Genomic DNA, 24,799 nt, shown 5'->3' with positions numbered 1-24,799 from the left:
CCACCTACCTCAGCCTCCCAAAGTGCTAGGATTACAGGTGTAAGCCACCTCACCCAATCCTAACCTTTTCTATTTTCAGACTTTTCAGTGATGAGTACACATTACATTTAATTTGGGGGAAAGACATTGTTAGGGCAGAGGGTGTGATATGAAAATGCAGATACTACGTTGGGTGTGGGGGCTTATGCCTATAACCCCAGCACTTTGGGAGGCCGAGGTGGGTGGATCCCCTGAGGTCAGGAGCTCAAGACCAGCCTGGCCAACATGGTGAAACTCCAAATCTACTAAAAATACAAAAATTAGCTGGGTGTGGTGGCACACACCTGTAATCCCAGCTACTCAGGAGGCCGAAGCACAAGAATCTCTTGAACCCGGGAAGTGGAGGTTGCAGAGGGCCGAGATCGTGCCACTGCACTCCAGCCTGCGGAGCGACAGAGTGAGATTCTGTCTCAAAAAAAAAAAAAAAAACAAAAACAAAAAAAACCAAAGAAACTGCAGAGACTGGGGAAGATGAAGGCCACTCATAGTCTGGCTGATGTGGCTAAGAGTGACTGTGTGCGTTAAGGACTGAGGTCCACGTAGCTTAGTTATCAGGACTGAAGACTGAAACCACCTGTGTCAACATTCTTGCCTGAGAAGGTAAAACTGTAAACCAATAAATACCTCACTGTTTGCTCTGGAAATTCTTGAAAACCTGTTTAAACAAGGTGTTGCTTACGTGGGCAGGTAACCCCTTTCTCCGGACAGCTGGATGCTCACCTGGGCGGAAAGTTTACTTGCCAATCAATTGCATCCTAATCAAAACTCGCTTTACTGCTCTTGCCCCACCGTGGCCCCTCATCCTAAACTAGAACCTCATGAACTTTGCCCGATCCTAATCAGTTCCATACATTCAAAGACCCACCTTAAATCACTTGACTTATTTATTTATTTTTTTTTGATATGGTCTTGCTCTGTTGCCCAGACTGGAGTGTAGTGGCACAATCTCAGCTAACTGCAACCTCCTCCTCCCGGGTTCAAGTGATTCTCCTGCCTCAGCCTCCCGAGGAGTTGGGATTATAGACATGCACCACCCCCCGCAAATTTTTGTATTTTTGGTAGAGACCAGATTTCACCATATTGGCTAGGCTGGTCTTAAACTCCTGATCTCACGTGAACCACCCACCTAGGCCTCCCAAATTGCTAAGATTACAGGCTGCCCAGCCAAACCACTTGAATTAGAACACTAAAATCCAGTAGGTATCTGCCACTTATCTACCCCTTCTGAGATACTCCTCTGGCCGGATCAGGATTAATTAGCTGCCTCTGACAGCAGTTTGGAAAAAAAAAAAGTCATGGCTTTGTTTGATGCATAGGTTATTCTGGTGGTCTTTCTGGGAAGTTGGCAGTCAACAGCATGTATGTGTTTTGAGTGTGTGTGTGTTTTTGCTTGTGTGATATTGTCTGTGAACTTGTGGGAGGGCGTATGTGCACATGTGTGCTTGCCGGCTAGAAGTCAGTCTGGAGAGGTAGAGTACAAGTGATGAAGGGTCTCCAGTGTCACCCTAGGGAACTTGAATTTTTTTCTATAGGTAATGGAGGTCTTGAAGGCTTTATTAGAGAGATGATAACATGTTCGGGTCAGTGTTTTGAAAAAGTATCTGTGATCTTGTCTTGGGAGAATTCTCAAGGCCATAGATGAAGTGAATGAGATTGTCAGTCAACAATGTGTCAGTCAACAAGGTTAAAGATGGCTGCACATTCTTTGCCACTTTCCCATCAAGAATGTAGTTGGCTAGGCTCGGTGGCTCATACCTGTAATCCTAGCACTTTGTGGGGCTGAGGCAGGAGGACTGCTTAAGTTGATGAGTTGGAGACTAGCCTGGGTAACGTAGGGTGACCCTGTCTTTACAAAAAATAGAAAAATTAGCCGGGCATGATGGCCCGTGCCTATAGTCCTAGCAGTTCAGGAGACTGAGGTGAGAGGATTGCTGGAGCTTGGGAGGTTGAGGCTGCAGTGAGTCATGATTGTGCCACTGCATTCCAGCCTGGACAACAGAGCAAGACCCCATCTTTAAATAAATAAATAAATAAATAAATAAGAAATTGAGTTTATCCCCTCCCCCTTTATATTTGTGCTAGGTTGGGAGTAGTTTTGACTAACAGAACACAATGAAAGTGACCCTGTAATTCCTAAGGCTAGGCCTTGGAGATTGGCAGCTCTGCTTTCCTCTTTCGAACACCTCCTTTTAGAAGCTGGCTGCTAGATAAAAAGTGGAAACCACCATGTTGTGAGGAAGCCCAAGCTAGCCACATGTAGAGAATGGCCACAGGGAAAAGCACAGCAGCACCCCCAAATGGGTGACGCCTTCTTGAAAATTCCACTCCAACCTAGCCACTGGCTTATGCTGCTGACTGAATGACTCCTGCTGATGCCACATGGAGCAAGCTTCCCATCTGAACCTTCTCTGAATTTCTGACTCACAGAATTTTGAGCAAGCAACACTGTTGTTTTAAGCCACTAAGTTATAGGGTAGTTTGTTATGCAAGTAATAGACAACTGAAACAAACAGCTAACATTTCTTGGTTATTCAGTCCACATTAAGCACTAGCTCTCTCCTCCTCTCCTTCTTAATCCTAGAGGTAGGATTATTAATTATTTTTATTCCTGCTTTACTATTGGAAGCACTGAAGGTGAGGGAAATGTGTCAGGGACAAGAAGAATGGAACCAAGGGAAATGTGGATGTAGGGAGAGAGGACTTAGGTAAGAATGCTGGAGAGGAGAGAAGGTGCTGGAGAAAAAGTCCGGGGTCTGGGCTTCATTTACAGGATCTGATTCTCAGAGAGGGATACAAACTCTGGATTGGGTCTGGCTCCTGGCTTTAAGAGTTTCTGCCTTCCTCCTTCATACTCTCCAATCAATGAATATCCAGGCAGACCAACCTGCCTTTGCACCCCCACTCTCCAGTCAGAATTTCCAGGTAACACCTGGGTTTGGGATGAAGTCTTACTTACTTTTGTTGGAGGGGAAAGGTAGGTAGCAGGGAGAGCAAGACTCTTCCTGATCATAAAATTAATTGGCTCAAAATATGTGCCCTCTTGGGTTTCAGCAACTTGGAGAAATCTACTCCTTAATGAGGAATTTCACCAGCTATGAATTGAAATGCAAATCTATGCAAATAACACACTTCTCCTGGGCCTCTTGAGACAGGTTTTTGTTTTTAATAGGATTACTTCACTGGACCAATTCAACTGTGTAGAAAAAGCCTTCTGCAAATGAGATTTTCTTATTAATAACAGCTGCCACGGATTGAGTATCAGGCACTTGATGTGTCTATTTATAAGCCTCCCATTGCAGCACCAAGCAAAGCTCCAGATGGGCAAACTGCAGATAGTACCTTGTAGCTGGAACTCAGGTTTGCCTACAAAGCCAAGAAATACAAAAGCCATAATCCTAACTCATGCTTCACCTCTATTGTTAGGCAAGGCACTTCATCCTAGGAGCCACATTAAAATGCTAAAATATCAATATTTCTTATTTTCAACTGTAGGTAACACAGTACATTATAAGAGATTTAAAAACATTTTTTCTGATTATGAAATAACTATTGACAGGCAGATGGGAATGGAAGTGTGTATATATATTTTTCTTTTTGAGATAGGTCTCATTCTGTCACCCAGGCTGGAGTACAGTGGCGTGATCTCGGGTCACAGCAACCTCCACCGCCTGGGTTCAAGCGATTCTGCCACCTCAACCTCCCCAGTAGCTGGGACTACAGGCATCCTCCACCACACCTGGCTAATTTTTGTATTTTTGGTAGAGATGGGGTTTTCACCATGTTGGCCAGGCTGGTCTCGAACTCCTGACCTCAGGTGATCTGCCTGCTTTGACCTCTCAAAGTGCTTGGATTACAGGCGTGAGCCACCGCACTTGGCCTATTTTTAATTTAATTTTTTTTGAGATGCGCTTACTCTGTCATGCAGGCTGGAGTGCAGTCGTGAGATCTCAGCTTACTGCAATCTCTGTTTCCCAGGCACCTCAGCCTCTTGAGTAGCTGGGACTACAGGTGTGCCACCACCCCTGGCTAATTTTTGTATTTTTGTAGAGATGGGGTCTCCCAATGTTGCCCAGGCTGGTCTGACACTCCTGGGCTCAAGCCATCCAAAGTGCTGGGATGGGTGTGAGACACTGTGCCCAGCCAGAAGACTTTCAGAGAAAATTTCTCAATCAATCTGAACAACCGGAAAAGCAGCAGCAGGAGAAAATAATCAAAATTTGGCCATAGCTCTTAATCCTGTTTGCATTTGAAATTTGCCCTTAAGCAGCTTCAAAGCATGTTGAAGAACACAGAACTATACAAGGTATACAGGAGAACATATTACTGGTGGAGGAGCACTTAGTTTTGAAAGGTAAACACTCGTCTATTTCCTTTACTTTTTTTTTTTTAGTCAAGAGTCTCACTCTGTTGCCTAGGCTGGAGTGCTGTGGTGCAAACACGACTCACTGTAACCTTGACTTCCTGGGCTCAAGCAATCCTCTCATCTCAGCCTCCTGAGTAGCTGGGACTACAGGTGCATGCCACCATGCCAGGCTATTTTTTAAATTTTTAGTAGAGACAGGGGTTTCACCATGTTGTCCAGGTTGCTCTTGAACTCCTGGGCTCAAACGTCCCACTCTTGGCATCTCAAAATGCCGAGATCACAGGTATGAGCTACTGATGCCAACCAGTTTCTTGGTTATCTTCAAATTGCATGCATTTTAAAAACAAAAAGTTGAATCCAATTACCCCACCCAATTTAAAAACTTTTAATAAATTTTCCAACATTAACAAAAGTAGAGAATATTGTAATGAGCCTCGCATACTCATAACCTAAATTCAACAACTACTGACATTTTATAATACTTGCATCTTATACCAGCTTTTATCTTGTGTTTTTTTTCTCTCTCTCTCTAGTAGTTTATTATTATTATTTTTAGAGATGGGGTTTCACCATGTTGGTCAGGCTGGTCTCAAGCTCCTGACCCCAGGTGATCCACCTGCCTCGGCCTCCCAAACTGCTGGGCTTACAGGCATGAGCCACTGCACCCAGTCTTCCCTCTCTTGTATTTTAAAGCAAATCCCCGATGGTATGCCATTTCATCCCTAAATACTTCTAAATGTATTTCTGTGACAGAGATTTTCTTTCTCTTTTTCTTTTTCTTTATTTTTATTTTTTTGACATGGAGTCTTGCTGTATCGCCCAGGCTGGAGTGTAGTGATGCACTCTTGGCTCACTGCAACCTCTGCCTCACAAGTTCAAGCCATTCTCTTGTCTCAACCTCCCAAGTAGCTGGGGTTACAGGTGCCCGCCACCATGACTGGCTAGTTTTTGTATTTTTGGTAGAGATGGGGTATTACCATGTTGGCCAGGCTGGTTTCAAACTCCTGATCTCATGTGATCTACTTGCCTTGGCCTCCCAAAGTGTTGGGATTATAGGCGTGAGCCACTGCGCCCGGCGCAGAAAGACATTTTCTTATAAAATGCAGTCTTTATATTATCATACCTGTATTAGTTTTCTATGACTGCTGTAACAAATGACCACAAATTTAGTGGCTTAAAACAACACATATTCACCAGTTTGCAAGCCATTCTTGTATGTCAGTAACCATTGGTTGTCCATTCCTATTTAAGAAAGAAGAGCAGACTGGGCATGGTGGCTCATGCCTATAAATCCCAGCACTTTGGGGGGTTGAGGTGGGAGGATTGCCTAAGCCCAGGCATTCAAGACCAGCCTGGGCAAAATGGTGAGACCTCGTTTCTACAAAAACAAATAAAAAAAAATTAGTTGGGCATGGTGGTGCACACCTGTGGTCTCAGCTGCTTGGGACGCTGAGGTGGGAGAACTGCTTAAGCCCAGAAGGTTGAGGCTGCAGTGAGCTGTGTGTTTATACCATTGCACTCCAGCCTGTGTGACAGAGTGAAACCCTGTGTCAAAAAAAAAAAAAAGAAAAAAAGACCAGACCTAGCGATAACTAATAGGTATGCACCTAACAGTAGAGCTCCCAAAATATATGAAGTAACAACCAACAGAATTGAAGGAAATAATAGACAATTTGGAAATAATAGTTGGATTTCTATTTCCAACAATGGCCAAAAAAGTGATAGTATCAAGAGGTGGGGCTTTTAAGAGGTGAATAGGCCATGAGGGCTCCTCCCTTATAGATGGCATGAATGTGCTTATATAAAAGGCTTCACACAGTATTCCATTTTGTCACCCTTTTGCCTTCCGCCCTATGAAGACACAGCATTCCTCCCCTCTGGATCATGTAGCAATGAGGCACCATATTGGAAGGAGAAACAATACCCTTCACTAAACACTAAACCTGCCAGCACCTTGATCCTGGATTTTCAGCCTTTAGAATTGCGAGAAACAGATTTTTGTTCTGTAGACACAGGGAGGGGAGCATCACATATTGGGGTCTCTTGGGGGGGTTGGGGGAGGGACAGCAGCAGGTGGGAAGGCTGGGGAGGCATAACATGGGGAGAGATGCTAGGTATAGGTGATTGGGGGATGGAGGCAGCAAACCACCTTGCCATGTATGTACCTATGCATGATCTGCAAATGTACCCCAGAACCTAAAGTACAATTAAAAAATAAATTTGTGTTCTTTATAAATTACCCTACGTTATTTTTTTTTATAGCAGCACAAATGGACTAAGACAGGAACAGTAAGAGTATGCATCATACAGGCTTGTGATATAAATGCTTTTCACAGAACTTGATGCAAGGCCATTGTCCTACAGGTACAGTATTGGCAATTATGAATTACTATTCAGTTAGAAACTTACTGGACCTGGATGATTCATATAACTGAAGAGTCATCTAGTTCAGTCTCCTAGCCAGTACTTCAATCCACCTACAATATTTCCATAAAGAGATTGACTGGTTTCTTTGGAACACCTACAATGACAAGAGCACTCATTACCATCTGAGGCAGCCTATTTAATGTAAATGTTATTCAAGATTATTTTCTTTCATTATAAACTTTTAAATGTGACTATTATAAAAATAAGGATAATATAGAAAAGTAAAAGGCAGAAAACTCAATGCTTATCATCCATTTGTCAGGGACAACACTTCTGTGTCTGTTGTCCAGTATTTACAAGACTTTTTTTTTCCGGTCATGTGGTATGATGTACAAGAATTTATGGTAACATATCTATTTGCTCAGTATATAAAACTTGGGAAACACAGGGAATGTAAATCCCCTAGCTTCCTTCAACCCAGAGAGAGCTCTGCTTACATGTTGGTAAGGCAGCAGGGACAGCCACGTGCAGTGGTCAGAAGGGTGTATTTAAAGTCAGACAACCCTGAGGGACCATGGGAAAATTTCTCAAATCTCTCTTTAAGTCTCAGCTTTCTCATTTTTTAATGGCTTCTGTTTTTTCTTTTAAAGTGAGGTGAAATTCAGGTAACATATAATTAGCCCTTAAGTATAATTCAGTGGCAGCTAGGGTATTTGCAATGTTGTGCAAACACCACCTTCTGACACTTTTTCAACACCCTGGAAGAAATACCTCATAACCATTAAGTAATCCCTCCCACTTTCCCTTTCTCCCATCCTCTAGTAATCACTAATCTGCTTTCTGGGTCTATAGATTTGCTCGTTCTGGAAGTGTCATAAAAGGAATCATACAATATGTGAGCTTTTGCGCCTGGCTTCTTTTACCCAGCATAATGTTTTCAAGGTTCAACTGTGCTGTGGCATGTATCAGTTATTAGATCCTTTATTTTTTTGAGACAGAGTTTCACTCTTGTCTCCCAGGCTGGAGTGCAATGGTGAGATCTTGGCTTACTGCAACCTCCATCTCCTGGGTTCAAGTGATTCACTTGCCTCAGCCTCCTGAGTAGCTGGGATTGTAGGCATGTGCCACCACGCCTGACTAATTTTTGTATTTTTAGTAGAGATGGGGTTTCACTGTGTTGGCCACGCTGGTTTCAAACTCCTACCTTAAGTGATCCACCTGCCTCAGCCTCCCAAAGTGCTCAGACTATAGACGTTGGCCATCTTTCCTAGCCAGATCCTTTTTTTCCATAGCTGAATTATAGTCTGTTGTGCAGATATATCACAATTTGTCTATCTGTTCATCTACTAATGGACATTTGGGTTGTGGTTGTTTGGGTCACGTTTTTTGAAATTAGATAGTGTAAATCTTTCCAATTTTGTTGATCCTTTAAAAACTGTTTCGGCTCTTGCATTTCTATTTATATTTTACAGTCAGTTTGTCAATTAAAAAAAACCTCATGGGATTTTGACTGAATTTCTTTCTTTCTTTCTTTTTTTTTTTTTGAGACGGAGTTTCGCTCTTGTTACCCAGGCTGGAGTGCAATGGCGCGATCTCAGCTCACCGCAACCTCCGCCTCCTGGGTTCAAGCAATTCTCCTGCCTCAGCCTCCTGAGTAGCTGGGATTACAGGCAAGCGCCACCATGCCCAGCTAATTTTTTGTATTTTTAGTAGAGACGGGGTTTCACCATGTTGACCAGGTTGGTCTCGATCTCTCGACCTCGTGATCCACCTGCCTCAGCCTCCCAAAGTGCTGGGATTACAGGCTTGAGCCACCGCACCCGGCTTGACTGAATTTCTATATAGCATTTTGGGGAGAAATGTATGTAAATAATATTGAGCCATCTGATATGTGAACAAAATATAACTCTTCATCTTTCTAGGTCTTCTAAAATTTACTTCAGCCATGACTTACAGTTTTCAGTGTACTGGTCTTGCACATAGTTTGTTAAAATTTCTCTAAATATTTCATGTTTGGTGATGATATTATAGTGGTTTTAAACATTTGATTTCCAGCTGTTCATTGCTAGTATATAAAAATACTTTGGGAGGCCGAGGTGGAGGGATTGCTTGAGCCCAGGAGTTTGAGATCAGCCTGGGCAACATAGGAAGACACTGTCTCTACAAACACTTAAAAAACCATTAGGTGGATGTGGTGGCATGTGCCTGTAGTCCAGCTACTGGAGAGGCTGAGGTGGGAAGATCGCTGGAGCCTGGGAGATCGAGACTGCAGGAAGCAGTGATCATGCCACTGCATTCCAGCCCAGGTGGAAGAGTGAGACTCCATCTCAAGAAAAAAAAATGTTTTGTATATTGATATCAGACTGTAGAACCTTGTTAAACATTCAGTTCTAGTGCATTTTTGTTGACATCTTAGGATTTTCTGCATAGATGAATAATGTAGAAATAAAGGCAGTTCTATTTCTTTCAATTTGCATGCCTTTTTATTTCCCTTTTTTCCCCCTTCTTGTACTGACTGTCAACTCCAGTATAATGGTGAATAGAAGTGGTGAGGGCAAACATCCTTGTTTTGTTTTTGATTTCAGGGGGAAAGCAATAGATTTTCACCTTTAAACATGATATTAGTTGTAGTCTCATTTGCTCAATGGAGGTAATTTTTTACATTTTTAGGGCATGAGACCACTCTTGGTCGTTATGACCTTTTATGATCTTGAGAAAAATTTAGAAGAAGATGGGGGGCTGGGTGCAGTGGCTCATGCCTGTAATCCCAGCACTTTGGGAGGCTGAAGCAGGTGGATCACCTTAGGTCAGGAGTTTGAGACCAGCCTGGCCAACATGGTGAAACCCTGTCTCTACTAAAAATAAAAAATTAGCCAAACATGGTGGTGAATGCTGGTAATTCCAGCTACTCGAGAGGCCAAGGCAGGAGAATTGCTTGAACCTGGGAGATGGAGGGTGCAGTGAGCCAAGATCATACCATTGCCCTCCAGCCTGGGCAACAAAAGTGAAACTTCATCACACACACACACACACCCCCACCAAAAAAAGAAGACAGAGGATACTTTGACTGGTAGTCACTATTTCAGTCCAGGTATCCTGGGAAGCAGGCTCTGAGACAGATTTGCATGCAGAGGTTTACTGGGGAGTGCTCTTGGGATTAACATTTGCGGGGTTGGGCAGAGGGAGAATTTGAACTGCAACAGTCTCAGTGAAGGCCTCTGCTGATTCCGTGGGGAGTTAGTTCGGGAGCTGGGATGATCCTGCATAATTGTCTCAAATTAAAGCTGAAAATAGCTGCCTCATCCAATGGTGTTTATTCTCCAAGTTTCCTTTTTTGCAAGTCCCAAGTGTCTTGTGACACACTGGAGCTGGGCTTGTCTAGACAAGACTTGGTACTTGGTTTCATATCTCATGTCTAGGAGCAAAGACTGAATACTCAGAATTGCAAAGATTGTAGATAGCATTTGGTGACAAAGTAAAAGTCTTTTAAAGACTTTTTCACTAGGTGGCTTTCTTTAGTACATGACAAGAGAGAGAATATTATAAAAATCTGTAATATTCTCAAGGCAGACTGATGCAGAGCTGAACACTGCATTACATGGGGGCAGCTAAGGCTCCAGACCCACAGGACAGAGTGGGGCGGCCTAGAATTCCCACCAAATTCCTACTGAAAGTTATCTTAACATCTACTGCATAGGGCTAGTATCAAGGTTAAATGAGCTAATTCTTCAAAAATGCTTACATGCTGCCTGGCACATAAGCCCCCAGTAAATGTCAACTATTATTGTTATCAATATCCTTAGAATATTTTTCTTTGCAATTTGTATATGATGAAAACATACTGCATGTATTTATTTTTAAGTAAAGTGAACACAGGAGCAGATAAGGTTTTAGATAACTATAAAATGAACCTTAAGGTGGTTAACCTTTGCTACTGGTGGTTAATTTCTCTTCAACAATTACAAATACTAGCAACTCAATTCTTAAAAATAATGTTTTAGGCCCAGCACGGTGGCCCACACCTGTAATCCCAGCACTTTGGGAGGCCAACGTAGGAGGATCATGAGGTCAGGAGTTCAAGACCAGCCTGGCCAACATGGGGAAACCCCATCTTTACTAAAAATATAAACAATAGCCGGGCATGGTGGTGTGTGTCTATAATCTCAGCTACTCAGAAAGCTGAGGCAGGAGAACCACTTGAACTGGGAGGTGGAAGTTGTAGTGAGCTGAGATCATGCCATTGCACTCCAGTCTGGGTAAGAGTGAGATTCCATCTCAAAAAAAAGTTTTAAAATTTAATTAAAAATTTAAATTATGAAAATATTCAAACATACACAGAGAGGTTAATTGGAGGATCCCCCATATATCCTTTACTCAGAATCAATAATTATCAGTGTTTTCCACATAAAACATCTAGTCCTCTTTTAATTTTACTTTCAAAAAGAAACTCAAGTAATTATGCCATTTTGCCCTCATAAATTTTAGTATGCATCTCTAACAAATTTGGTATCATCTAGTAGCCAGTATACAATAAAATTTCTTTTACTGTCTAAAAAATATCTTATTTAAAAAGGCTTGTTTAAATTAGGGGGCAAACAAAGTTAATGCACTTGTTTGTTGTCTCTTAATTTTGTTAAAAACTTGACTAATTCACCCACCCACCCTCTCTTTTGCCATAATTGTCATGTTGCAAAAACTGGGTCAGTTGTCCTACAGAATATCCCACATTTTGGATTTGTTGGTTTGATTCCTTGTACTGCCATTTAACTATTTCTATGTCTCTTGTATTTTATTTTACAATTATTTATCTTTAAAGGATTTTTTTAAAAAAACTACTTTATTGAGATATGACTGACACATAAGAAGCTGCACATATTTAATGTACACATCTTGATGAGTTTGGAGAAAGTATACACTAGAGAAACCATCTCTACCATCAAAATTTAAAGATTTTTCTAGTTAAAGTACATAATACAGTTGTGAAAATTTTAAAAAATTAAAGAACTACAATTGGTAATGTGGAAAAACATTACCAAATCTGCCATAATCCCATCTCTAGGGATAATCATTGTTAATTGTCTGGCACACATTCAACCAGAATTGTTCTTCACTCAGTAAGCAAATCATTTCTCAAGTTATTTAGCAATGAAATTGGTCATTGCATGATTCCTTATTGCAACTTTGTTTTCCTGGAGATTATTTAGAGATTCTTTGTACAGTGTCTCAATCCTATAAGAATTTTAGCTACTATTAGAAAGTGCTGGGGCAAGACCACATAGTTATTATTTTAAGTTAATCAAACATGGGAGATTTCTTATGTATTACAGAGGGAAGAATGTAGCAATGGGTTAGGAGTAGATACAGAATGGGAAAAGTTGAAGCATGAAGGACCAAACCCTGCCTTGAACTCTAGAATCTATCAGATAGGACATGATTTAATAAGATTAGTTTGATGCCCAACAGTGGCAGAAAAGAAAGACCTTTGTACTTAAATAACAAGAAGAGTTTCATCAAACCATCTGTCTGGAGATTCTAAGCCTCCCATTCTCCTCTTCCACTCTAGGAGTGGGCTATGGGTAGGATGCATACTATGGTTTCTCTTAGTGTCTGCCTGCAGGGGGCGCACGGCAACATATTAAAGCTTATCTACATAGCATTTGAGGTCGGGCATGGAAAAATACTGAAGCACTGTGTATATTATTTCCGCATGGGAATAAAACTCCTTGACCCTGAAAACAGGACAGGGAGTGGAGTGCGTGGTGTGATAAGGAACGCTGAAGACAGCCTCCTGAGAATGCAGCTTGAATGTTGTGCAAGGTCACAGGTGCCTCGGTAACCCACCTCAAATGACCATCTAGTGGATGTTTGTAGTTAATACAAGCCCTTCAATAAATACTTGGTGGACAGATCCTGGGGTGAACCCTCTAGGAGGAGCTACTCCCTATCCCCACTCAGCTGGAACTGTCTGAGTACTTCATTCTTGGCATTCACTGCAAGCTATAAGCTCTGCATCTGTCAACTGAAAATTAAAAAAAAAAATTAGATAATTCTATTGTGCATGATGTTCTTTGGTCAAGTTGAAGCATTACACAAATCCTGTCATAACACGTTTCAATTTATAAATTCATTACATATGCATATATAAAACTTTTTTTATTTTTAAAATGTATTTTTCTGTATTTTGTTTCCTTTCTTTTTTTAAATTTCATCTGTATTTTGTTTCATTTGTAGTTCTTAATTTTGGCTTTTCTTTCAGTTGACTTTAATATAATCTTTGAATTTTTTTTTAAAAGCAATGTGAAAGACACGTTTTCTCCTCCTTGGACATCTGAGAATACCTTTCTGTTGCCTTTACACATGAAAAACTTTTTATAGATTTAAAAACACTTGATTATAACATTTCTGCTCAAAATTTAACAGATAGTACTATACCATCTTTTGGGATTTACTGCTACAACAACTTTGAACACCTGTAAATTTTATTCCTTTATAAGTGACTTCTTTCTTCTCCTAGGATTTATGCAGAAGCATTTTGGTTTGTTTCTTTTTTGTCTTTTAAAATGTTTTCTGAGATACATTTAGACATGTGATCTAGATACTCCCTGGATGCCCCCTCCACTGGGCTGTGGGATTTTTTTTTTTTTTTTTTGAGACGGAGTTTCGCTCTTGTTACCCAGGCTGGAGTGCAATGGCGCCATCTCAGCTCACCGCAACCTCTGCCTCCTGGGTTCAGGCAATTCTCCTGCCTCAGCCTCCTGAGTAGCTGAGATTACAGGCATGTGCCACCATGCCCAGCTAATTTTTTGTATTTTTAGTAGAGACGGGGTTTCACCATGTTGACCAGGATGGTCTCGATCTCTTGACCTCGTGAGCCACCCGCCTCGGCCTCCCAAGGGATTTTTTTTATAGAATGAATCAATGGGTTCCCAGGGCTTTGAGCTTCTGGTTCATTGAGCCAGTAGGAGGCACTGGCAGAAGATCAAGGACAGAAAACAGAGTGATGTCAGGCCTTCTACAGCTCTCTCTTTGGGTGCTGATACCTTGTCCTCCTCTTGCCTCTTCAGGCCTATAAGTGACAGTGCTTTAAATTTTTGGCTAATTCTGTCTGGATCTCCTTTTATTGATAATTCCAGGAACTTGGTAAGTACTATTAAACTTCAATTTATATGATTTCTGTTGACCTATCTTCAAGGTCATTATTTCTTCTGTTGTGTCCAACTTACTCTTAAGCTCTTCAGTGTTTTTCACCTTGTTTTTGCAATTTCATATATTGTATTTTTCAGTTCTAGAATTTCCATTTGGTTCTTTGTTTTAGACTTTCCATTTCTTTACTAACGATTTAATTTGTTTATCTGTTATGACCGTATTGTCTGTTAAGACTATGAAGATTTAAAAAATATATATATTTTAAATTAATTTCTTTCAATGCAGAGTCCCACTCTGTCACCCAGGCTGGAGTGCAGTGGTGCCACCTCAGCTCATTGCAACCTCTACCCCGCCAGGTTCAAGTGATTCTCCTGCCTTAGCTTCTCGAGTAGCTGGGATTACAGGCACACACCACTACACCTGGCTAATTTTTGTATTTTAAGTAGAGACAAGGTTTCACCATGTTGGTCAGGTTGGTCTTGAACTCCTGACCTCAAGTGATCCTCCCACCTTGGCCTCCCAAAGTGCTACAGTTATAGGTGTGAGCCTGTAATTGCTCCTGTCCTTAAGTAATTTAAAACAGACATTTTAAAGTTCTTGTCTGATAATTCCAACTTCTGGGTTATTTTAAGGTTGGTTTCTATTGACTTATTTTTCTTTTACATGGGTCTTACTTTCCTTTATCATCACTTATTTAGTAATTTTAAAATTGTATACTGGACATTGTGGGAGATGTGCTGAAGAGCATCATCAAGAAAACATCAAGTATGTTTTCTGCTTTGAGGAATGTTAAGCATTGTTCTTGAAGGTAGTTAAATTACTTTATATCACCTTAGTTTTGTTGGAGGCATAATTTTATGCCTTGTTAGCACAGGGCTACTATGGTTTTATCTTTACTCCTAAATTGAGTATCTTAGTTCTGGAAGGTGGTCTTTGCTTCTAAATTGTGGTCTTTCTAAATTACAGATGACCCAAACAAATGGAAACACATCCAATCCTCATTGACGGGTAGAATCAATGTGAAAATGACCATACTGTCAAAAGCAATCTACAAATTCAATGCAATTCCCATCAAAATACCACCGTAATTCTCAGAACTAGGAAAAAAAAATCCTAAAATTCATATGGAACCAAAAAAAGAGCCTGCATAGCCAAAACAAAACTAAGAAAAAAGAATAAATCCGGAGGCATCACATTATCTGATTTCAAACTGTACTACAAGGCCATAATCACCAAAACAGCATGGTATTGACATAAAAATAGGCGTACAGACCAATGGAACAGAATAGAGAACCCATAAATAAATCCAAATATTTACAGCCAACTGATCTTCGACTATGCAAACAAAAACATAAAGTGGGTAAAGGACATCCTATTCAACAAATGATGCTAGGATAATTGGCAAGCCACATGTAGGGAAATAAAAGTGGATCCTTATCTCTCACCTCATACAAAAATCAACTCAAGATGGATCAAGGACTTACACCTAATACCAATGTTATTCTAGAAGATAACATCGGAAAAACCCTTCTAGACGTTGGTTTAGGCAAGAATTTCATGACCAAGAACCCAAACGCAAATGCCACACAAACAAAGATAAATAGCTGGGACTTACTTAAACTAAAGAGCTTTTGCATAGCAAAAGGAACGGTCAGTAGACTAAACAGACAACCCACAGAGTGAGAGAAAATCTTTACAATCTATACATCTGACAAAGGACTAATATCAAGAATCTACAAGGAACTCAAAAAATTAGGAAGAAAAAAACAAACAATTTCATCAAAAAGTGGGCTAAGGGCAGGAATAGACAATTCTTAAGAGAAAATATACAAGTGGCCACAAACATATGAAAAGATCCTCAATATCACTAATGATCAGGAAATGCAAATCAAAACCACAATATGGTACCACCTTACTCCCTCAAGAACGGCCATTATAAAAAAAAAAAAAATAGATGTTGACATCGATGTGGTGAAAAGGGAAGATTTCTAACTGCTGGTGGGAATGTAAACTAGTATAACCACTATGGAAAACAATGTGGAAATTCCTTAAAGAACTAAATATAGAACTACCATTTGATGTAGCAATCTCATGACTGAATATCTACCCAGAGGAAAATCAGTCATTATACAAAAAAGCTATTTGCACAAGGATGTTTATAGCAGCACAATTCACAATGACAAAAATGTAAAACTATCCCAAATGCCCATCAGTCAAGGAGTGGATAAAGAAACTGGAGAAACTGTGGTATACATATACACAATGGAATATTAGCTATGAAAAGGAAGAAATTAATGTCATTTGCAGCAACCTGTATGGGATTGGAGACTATCATTCTAAGTGAAGTAACTCAGGAATGAAAAGCCAAACATCATGTGTTCTCACTCCATATGTTTCTCTCTAAGTCCCCAAAGTTCATTATGTCTTTGCATTGATGCACATGTAGGGGAATAAAACTGGATCCTCATCTCTCACCTTATATAAAAATCAACTCAAGATGGATCAAGGACTTAAATCTAAGACCTGAAACGAAAAATTCTGTAAGATAACTTTGGAAAAAACCTGTCTAGACACTGGCTTAGGCAAAGGTTTCATGACCAAGAATCCAAAAGCAAATGCAACGAAGACAAAGGAAACATTCCTATGTTTTTGCATCAGTGCAAAGGCATAAGAATGATACAATAAACTTTGGGGACTCGGAGGGAAAGGGTGGGAAGAAGGTGAGGGATAAAGACTACAAATTGTGCTCAGTGTATACCGCTTGGGTGATGGGTGCACCAAAATCTCACAAATCACCACTAAAGAACTTACCCATGTAACCAAATAACACCTGTTCCCCAAAAACCTATGGAAATTAAACAAACAAAACCAACTGGGCGTGGTGGCTCATGCCTGTAATCCTAGCACTTTGGGAGGCCGAGGTGGGTGGATCACTTGCGGTCAGGAGTTTGAGACCAGGCTGGTCAACTTGGTGAAACCCTGTCTCTACTAAAAATACAAAAAATTAGCCTGGCGTGGTGGCACATGCCGTAGTCCCAACTCCTCACGAGGCTGAGGCATGAAAATGGCTTGAAACTGGGAGGTAGAGGTTGTCCTGAGCCGAGATCGAATCAATGCCCTCCAGCCTGGGTGACAGAGTGAGACCCTGTCTGCAAACAACAATAACAAAACAAAACAAACAACAAAAACAAGCAAATGAACATTTGGGAGAATAGGAAAAAAAAAAAAAAAAAGAGTGTTCTTTCTGGGATGTTAATGGAAGGTCTGTATTTTTTGCCAAGTTTCTTTAACCTGAGTGGACTTGATCTCTTAACTCTGTCTTCCCTGTAGGGGGCGTGTGCTGAAATCTCAGGTCACTTCTTTTATTCTTCCAGCTGTTTTGCCCTCTTGGGCTTTTGTAGTTTTGATCTGCACACATGCAGTTCAGGGATCAGCCAACAATACAAGGGGGGATTATATGGGGATGTTAAGTTACTCCCTTCCCTGACTTCCTCCATTCTATAGAATTCTGTGAATCCTTCATTCAATAACCGGTTGCTTGGGCAAGTCTCTCCTGACTCCACAGACCAATACAACTACAGGCTCTCCGCTTGACTCTATCTGCCATGCCAGACAAACTAGGGCATGTCCTGAGGGCAAGAGCCATGTATGTGTTTGTTGGCCTCACTTGGTGTGATTCACTTTTTTTTCAGTGACAAATCCCCGTCTTTTTCTGCCTGCTATTGGTCACTCTCCAGAGTCTTTGAACAGCTGTATTTTGTATTTTGTTCAGAGTTTATAATTGTGATCATCAGGAGGAATAGTCTGATATAAGTGGCTTTACTATTACCAAGCCATTATTATGATGATGATTATTTTTTGAGGTGGAGTCTCACTGTCTCCAGGCTGGAGTTCAGTGGCATGATCTTGGCTCACTGCAACCTCCGCCTCCCAGGTTCAAGCGATTCTCCTGTCTCAGCCTCCAGAGTAGCTGGGATTATAGGTATGCACCACCATGCCCAGCTCAAGTTTTATATTTTTAGCAGAGATAAGGTATGGCCATGTTGAATTGTAATTCCCAGTGTTGGAGATGGCGCCGGGTGGGAGGTGACTGGATTATGGGAGCAGACATCCTCATAAGATAGCAGTTCGAGAATGGACTAATACATATGTCTTCTTATACTCTTGCCCCCTATAGCCTATTCTCACTCTAGTAGCCAGAGTAATCCTATTAGAATATTAACTCTGATAATGTATTCCTTTTATTATAATCCACCACTGACTACAGGTCTTCCTTAGAATCCTAAATCTTTGTGTCTTAGTCAGTTTGAGCTGCTATGACAAATACGCCACAGACTAGGTGGCATAGACAACAAATATTTATTTCTCACAGTTCTGGATCCTGGAAGTCCAAGAGTAAGGTGCCAGCATATCTGATGTCTGGTGAGGACCTGTGTCCTGCTTTCCAAATGGCTGTCTTCTCGTTGTATCCTCACATAGTGGAGAACAGGGTGAAAGAGGCCAGCAAGCTCTCATGTCTCTTCTTAGAAAGGTATTAATCCCATCACTAGGGTTCCACTCTCATGATCTAATCACCTCTAAAAGGCCCCACCTTCTAATATTATCACCTTAGGGGTTAGGATTTCAAGATATGAATTTTGGAGGGGACACACCTTTCAGTCCATAAAACCTTGCAATCAGCTACACTGCCTTCCAATGTACCTCCCACCCTCACGCTATCTTTTTTCTCTATTATTTTTCTTTTTTTTTTTTTTTTTTGAGACGGAGTTTCGCTCTTGTTACCCAGGCTGGAGTGCAATGGCGCGATCTCGGCTCACCGCAACCTCTGCCTCCTGGGTTCAGGCAATTCTCCTGTCTCAGCTTCCTGAGTAGCTGGGATTACAGGCACGCGCCACCATGCCCAGCTAATTTTTTGTATTTTTAGTAGAGACAGGGTTTCACCATGTTGACCAGGTTGGTCTCGATCTCTCGACCTTGTGATCCACCCGCCTCGGCCTCCCAAAGTGCTGGGATTACAGGCTTGAGCCACCGCGCCCGGCATGTATTATTTTTCATTGTAATCACTCTGTTCTTGTCAAAGCGACCTTCTTGCTATTCTTTGCACTTGCATCAAGGCCTTTTCTCTTTCTGTTCTCTCTTCCTGGAATAGGCTTTCCTCATCCTATTTGAAATTGTAAATCACTTATGATCTGTTTCCATCTTCCCTAACTGACTTTAATCTACAGAGTGTTTATAACCAACTTGTTAAATTAATTGTCCTTCCTCATAAGGATATAGGTTCCATGAAGGAAGGGATTTTTTTTTTTAATTTGCAGTTTTATAACTTTACTTGATGTATTTGATGATCTGTGGTTAGCTCTCATCCACGTTGACTATCAGCAGGTATTTGAAAGTGGTAATAGGTACACATAACTGAAGCAGGGAGTTTGTTTGGTGAATCTTCATTCTAATTATGTTTTCTGGACAACTGCACATGGATACAGCATAGGACATTGCTTATTCCTTTAGCCCAGACAGTTTTGTTAGGCTTCGTATCAATGTGCACTTCTGGAGTCCCCATCACCTCATGGTAAATTTGTAGATGTTTTTGAGTGTCCTCTGGAGCATGCTTCTTGAAGTTCATTCCCTGGATGTGCTTGGGATTGCTGATGGTGTATTCTCGGGTTCTCACTTCACTGAGGGCCCTTCTCACTATCTGTCTCTGCAAGAGCCATTCTGCCTGGCCCGAGTTGAGTAGTAGGCAGGGATTTTTGTTTGTTTTGTTTGCATCTATATTCCCAGGGCCAGGAACAAATCAATGTTGAGTGAATCAGGGCATATTTCTCCACAGGGACTCACAATGGCTCAGCTCCTTAGTATAGTACTGAAAACCTATGTCCCAGTCATATGGGACAGCTCCCAGCCACACTGTGAAACTGGCATATTTTGTCTTGGGCTATTTTACTTCGTTTCTGTAGTCTTTTCTAAAGCTCCTCCTTTACAGCGTTAATCTCCTGGGACACTATATTGTGGAATTTGCTAAAACGTCAGTGAATTTGGTTTCTGTGGCATTTGGGTTATTTTTATCAGAAATAACCTCAGGAGGCCAGGTGTGATGGCTCATGCCTGTAATTTCAGCACTTTTGGAGGTTGACATGGGTGACTCACTTGAAGTCAGGAGTTTGAGACCAGCCTGGCCAACATGGTGAAATCCTGTTTCTACTAAAAATATAAAAATTAGCTGGGCGCAGTGGCAGGCACCTGTAGTCCCAGCTACTTGGAAGGCTGAGGCAGAAGAGTTGCTTGAACCTGGGAGGCAAAGGTTGCAGTGAGCCAAGACTGTGCCACTGTACCCCAGCCTGGGCAACAGAGTGATACTCCATCTTAATAAGAAAGAAAGAAAGAACTTCAGGAAAACACAGTGTCTTTCAAATTTGTTACTATCACATAGCATATACCAGCATTCTAGTATTTCTAGAGTTAATAACACAGAGATAAGAAAAAAAGAGGATATTGGTTTAATCATCATTTACATAATGCATTTTATGAGTCCACATAAATTATGCATTGTTGACCTTTAAATTAATTTAGGCTTAATTAGATGGTTTCATCATGTTTAAAGACAGAGCATAATTATTTTCTTACGTTCATTATCATTTTCTAAGCTTACATAAATATGCTTTGTCCACCATCGAGGCCCAAGTGTGTTGTCTTATTAAAAATTGTTAAACCTGTTTTCTGGTTTGAGGTTTGTAGAAGTCTGGTCTCACCAAAGAGATACACTAAATTGTTTAATTTACCAGGGTACACTAGAGTGACTTTTGCTCTAATTGTGACCTATAGTTCCAAAAGAGTTAAACTTTGTGGTCTTTAATGGAACCACAAATATACATTTTCTTTTCTTTTTTTCTGTTTTGAGACAGAGTTTTGATCTTGTTGTCCAGGCTGGAGTGCAATGGCATGATCTCGGCTCACTGCAACCTCTGCCTCTTGGGTGTAAGAAATTCTCCTGCCTCAGCCTCCCGAGTAGCTGGGACTATAGGCGCATGCTACCAAGCCCAGCTAATTTTTGTATTTTTAGTAGAGACAGCGCTTTACCATGTTACCCAGGCTGGTCTAGAACTCCTGACCTCAGGTGATCCGCCTACCTTGGCATCCCAAAGTGCTGGGATTACAGGTGTGAGCCACCACGCCCAGCCCAGAAATGTACATTTTCAAATGTACTTTGCACCAGGAATCTTAAATATCTTGGGCACAAATTGAATAATAAATATACAGCACAGCTGAGCCTCAATGTTGGGCTCTCTGGTGTTGGATCTTAAAAATGCAGACTAATTTATGAACATGAGCTTGTGTTCCATGGAGCCCCAGGGGTCCCCAGAGGATCCTGGGGAATCTGAAGGGAGGAGGCAGAGCTGAACAGGCTGAACTCTGGTCTCATCACCTTCAGCACAGAAGCTCCACATATATGTATGTGTATATATAACAGATCTCTATCTATCTATCTATCTATCTATATCTATATCTATATATATGTTTTTCATTTTGGGGACATTGCTAAGCTCTTACTTGATAAAAGTAGTTATTTTTGTACTTCAAAAATAAAAGTTAAAAAACCATGGCCCTAGAGGGTATGCGTATGAAGCCCAATACCTGAATGACTGTACTACATATGTTCATTTTATCAGCCGATTTTAGAATTTGGGCAGTATTTCCTCATATAAAATAGACAAATTGCCTGGGCTAGTCTGAAATCATTATTTAACCTATGGTGGAATTGAACATCTATATATTTTAACTAAAACATGCAACAGAAAACAAGGTTTATGTGCTGTTTCCAGGCAGGCTTGGGAACTAATTTGCAGCACTGTGGCAAGGAACTGAGGGTGTCCCTAGCCGACAGCCAGTGAGTGAGCTTGGAAGCAGATTTCTATCCAGTTGAGCCTTCAGAAGATATCGTAGTCCTGGCTGACACCTTGATTTCAGCCTTCTGAGAGATCCTGTGCCAGAGGACCCACTTACGCTGTGCTAATATTCCTTTTCCACAGAAACTGTGAGAGAGTAAATGTTTGTCATTTTAAGTTGCTAAGTTTTGGGGTAACTTATGTAGCAAAGGATAATTAATATAGTGTGCAGCAGACTAGGAGCACTGGAGGCCCTTGTTGAATGTAGTAAGTAATGACTGGTTCTTTTATTTACCTTTCCCTGTGATCCTTGTGAGCCGAAGGGTGTGTATAAGAGTTGCTCTTCCCCTAACAAAGGGCTCTCACATCACCCCGTAAAAGGATCAGAATCAGCATCTGAAGATCTGTCATGCAGAGATCATCAGAGCCTACTCATGGTCAAAGAAGCCATGTTGGGCTGGGCGTGGTGCCTCACGCTTGTAATCCCAGCACTTTGGGAGGCCGAGGTGGGCAGATCATGAGGTCAAGAGATGGAGACCAGCCTGGCCAACATGGTGAAATCATCTCTACTAACAATACAAAAATTAGCTGGGTGTGGTGGTGCGTGCCTGTAGTCCGAGCTGCTCTGGAAGCTGAGGCGGGAGAATCGCTTGATCCTGGGAGGCAGAGATTGCAGTGAGCCAAGATTGAGTCACTACACTCCAGCCTGGTGACAGAGTGAGACTTTGTTTAAAAAAAAAAAAAAAAAAAAAAAAAAAATAAGGCCATGTTGACCAACACAAGGAGAGCTGTGACCAAATCTAGTTGTATAAGAAGACATTTGTTTTTACTTCTACAAATTCTCCACACAAACTAGCCAGAGCCTAGAAGATGGGCTGCACTAAGGTGTGAAGAAGCAGGGTTCCTGAGCACATCAAAATGATAGATTTTCTTGTGTACAGGGGTGTAATTCATCATCCTCTGAGAATGAACTGGTAGTCAGTGGAGGAGGGGAGACCATGTGACATCCATGAGGATAAGGAAGACTGACCCCAAGAATCATAAGCTAGCATATTTTAAAGGAGCTATTTATAGATGTTGCCAATAATAAGCATATAAAAGCAGTGTCTGCTTTTGTCTATTAAAGCATTGTGTATACATCATCAATTTGTTCAAAGCTTAACCTTCCTAATTACAGGGAGTATTATCTTATGGAGAAGCAGATTTCTCCATCAGAAGGTTCAAGAGATACGAGAAAGTAGGATCCACAGGACCTAGGATCTTTAGAAATGCATGAAGGAATTGAGACAGAGCACAGCCATGATGACTTGGCTTTGCTCCATGATGTCTGAGCTTCAGCTAGGAAGACTCAGGAGTTGAGGATGACTTGATTCCTCAGGCCTGGAATCATCTGGAAGCATCTTCACCTGCACATCTGGTGGCTGGTCCTGAGTGATGGCTGGGACCCCTCCTTGCCTGTCAGCTGGAACAAATACAGGTGGCAATTCCATGTGGTTTCTCAGCAGAGACTAGGTTGGGCTTTTCACAGCATGGATGCTGGGTTCCAAAAATGAGTTTCCCAAGAGACAGGAAGTAGAAGATGCCAGCATCTTAAGACCTTGGACATGGTCATAGTGGTCATTTCTGCTGTATTTTATGATCAAGGACTAACAAAGCCCAGATTCAACACTGACCCACCTCTTGATTAGAAGAATGGTAAATAATTTTGGGATTCTATTTTAAAACCTCCACAGTTCTCTAGGTGATAGTGTAGCTCCATGGTTAGGAGAAGATCACCCTGATCTCTTCTTCCTGGGAATGCCAAAAGACTATTTCTCCACCCCTTACACCTTTGTGGGGCCAAGAGACTAAGCTGGAAGGCTCTGAGCAGAAGCACCACATGTCACCTCTGGCTAACGTGGGTGAGCTCTGGATTTTCTTTCTTTCTTCCTGTTTTTTTTTTTTTTTTTTTTTTTTTTTACATGGAGTTTTGCTCTTGTTGCCCAGGTTGGAGTGCAATGGTATAATCTCGGCTCACTGCAACCTCCACCTCCTGGGTTCAAGTGACTTCTCCTGCCTCAGCCTTCTGAGTAGCTGGGATCACAGGCATGTACCACCATGCCCAGCTAATTTTGTACTTTTAGAAAAGCAGGGTTTCTCCATGTTGGTCAGGTTGGTCTCAAACTCCCTGCCCCAGGTGATCCACCTGCCTCAGCCTCCCAAAGTGCTGGGATTACAGGCATGAGCCACCATGCCTGGCTGAGGTCTGGATTTTCTTAGTCTTTTCTCCCTTACCTGTAATCAGAAGCAGGGCATCCAGCAGCAGACACAGGTGGAGGCAGTAGAGGAGTCACAATATGGAAGGGGCGTGGCTCCTTGAATGATGCTAGAGTGAGTCATTTCTTTCAGGCTTCTGCAACCAGGATGTGGGGGAGATGTAAACTTTGACTGTGTTGAGCCGAGAGGTTTGGGGCATTGTTTGTTACAGCAGTTAGTGTATCCTAATACATTATATAACCTCTCTGAACCTGTTTTCTTATCTGTAAAGTGGGGGTATTAGCTGTGGCTACCTTTGAGGGCCCCACAAGTTAAATGAAATAATTTGCTGCACAGTGCCCAGCACATAGTAAGTATTCCAATGCGTGTTAGCTGTTGTTAATAAGTGAATGAGAACGCCAGTTAGAAGAGGGTGGCAGGTTTGCTTCAGTAATGGTAGGGCTGTCATTGTCATCATCACCATCACTGGAATGGCACCTGCTATGTACTGAGCACATGCTTGTCCAGACTCTGTCCTAGGAATGCTACACTTTTGTTGCTTTCAATCCCCTGAGGCAGGTATTATTAACCTTGAGGAGAAGCTGAGAGCCCTGGGGCCACACAGGGCTCCTCACCTTCAAAGCCTGACTCCTTCTACTGCAGCGATCACACCCTTGCATTTTTGGGAAATGTGACACTTAAAAAAAAAAGTGGGGAGTTGGGGAGAGATAGCATGGGGAGAAATGCCAGATATAGGTGATGGAGA

At 41.5% G+C, this 24,799-nt stretch overlaps 1 protein-coding gene and 1 long non-coding RNA gene across 2 annotated transcripts in view; one reads left to right on the top strand and one right to left on the bottom strand.

Annotated features, from left to right (window-relative positions):
- The window catches only part of LOC104649882 (uncharacterized), a 139,543-nt gene extending 124,639 nt beyond the window's left edge, over positions 1-14,904 (bottom strand). The window contains exon 1 of the mRNA XM_074400061.1: positions 6,812-14,904. The gene's annotated coding sequence lies outside the window, so the exon portion shown is untranslated. The remainder of the gene's footprint in view (positions 1-6,811) is intronic.
- LOC141584664 (uncharacterized) overlaps positions 1-14,966 on the top strand; it is a 56,502-nt gene extending 41,536 nt beyond the window's left edge. The window contains exon 3 of the long non-coding RNA XR_012517848.1: positions 14,882-14,966. This is a non-coding gene — a long non-coding RNA (uncharacterized LOC141584664). The remainder of the gene's footprint in view (positions 1-14,881) is intronic.
- Positions 14,967-24,799: the final 9,833 nt, after the last annotated feature.

The sequence above is a fragment of the Saimiri boliviensis genome, chromosome 5 (genome assembly GCF_048565385.1).
Source record: "Saimiri boliviensis isolate mSaiBol1 chromosome 5, mSaiBol1.pri, whole genome shotgun sequence".
NCBI lineage: Eukaryota > Metazoa > Chordata > Mammalia > Primates > Cebidae > Saimiri > Saimiri boliviensis.
The sequence above is the reverse complement of the archived record's forward strand: the minus strand, read 5'-3'. Positions and strand labels throughout refer to the sequence as shown.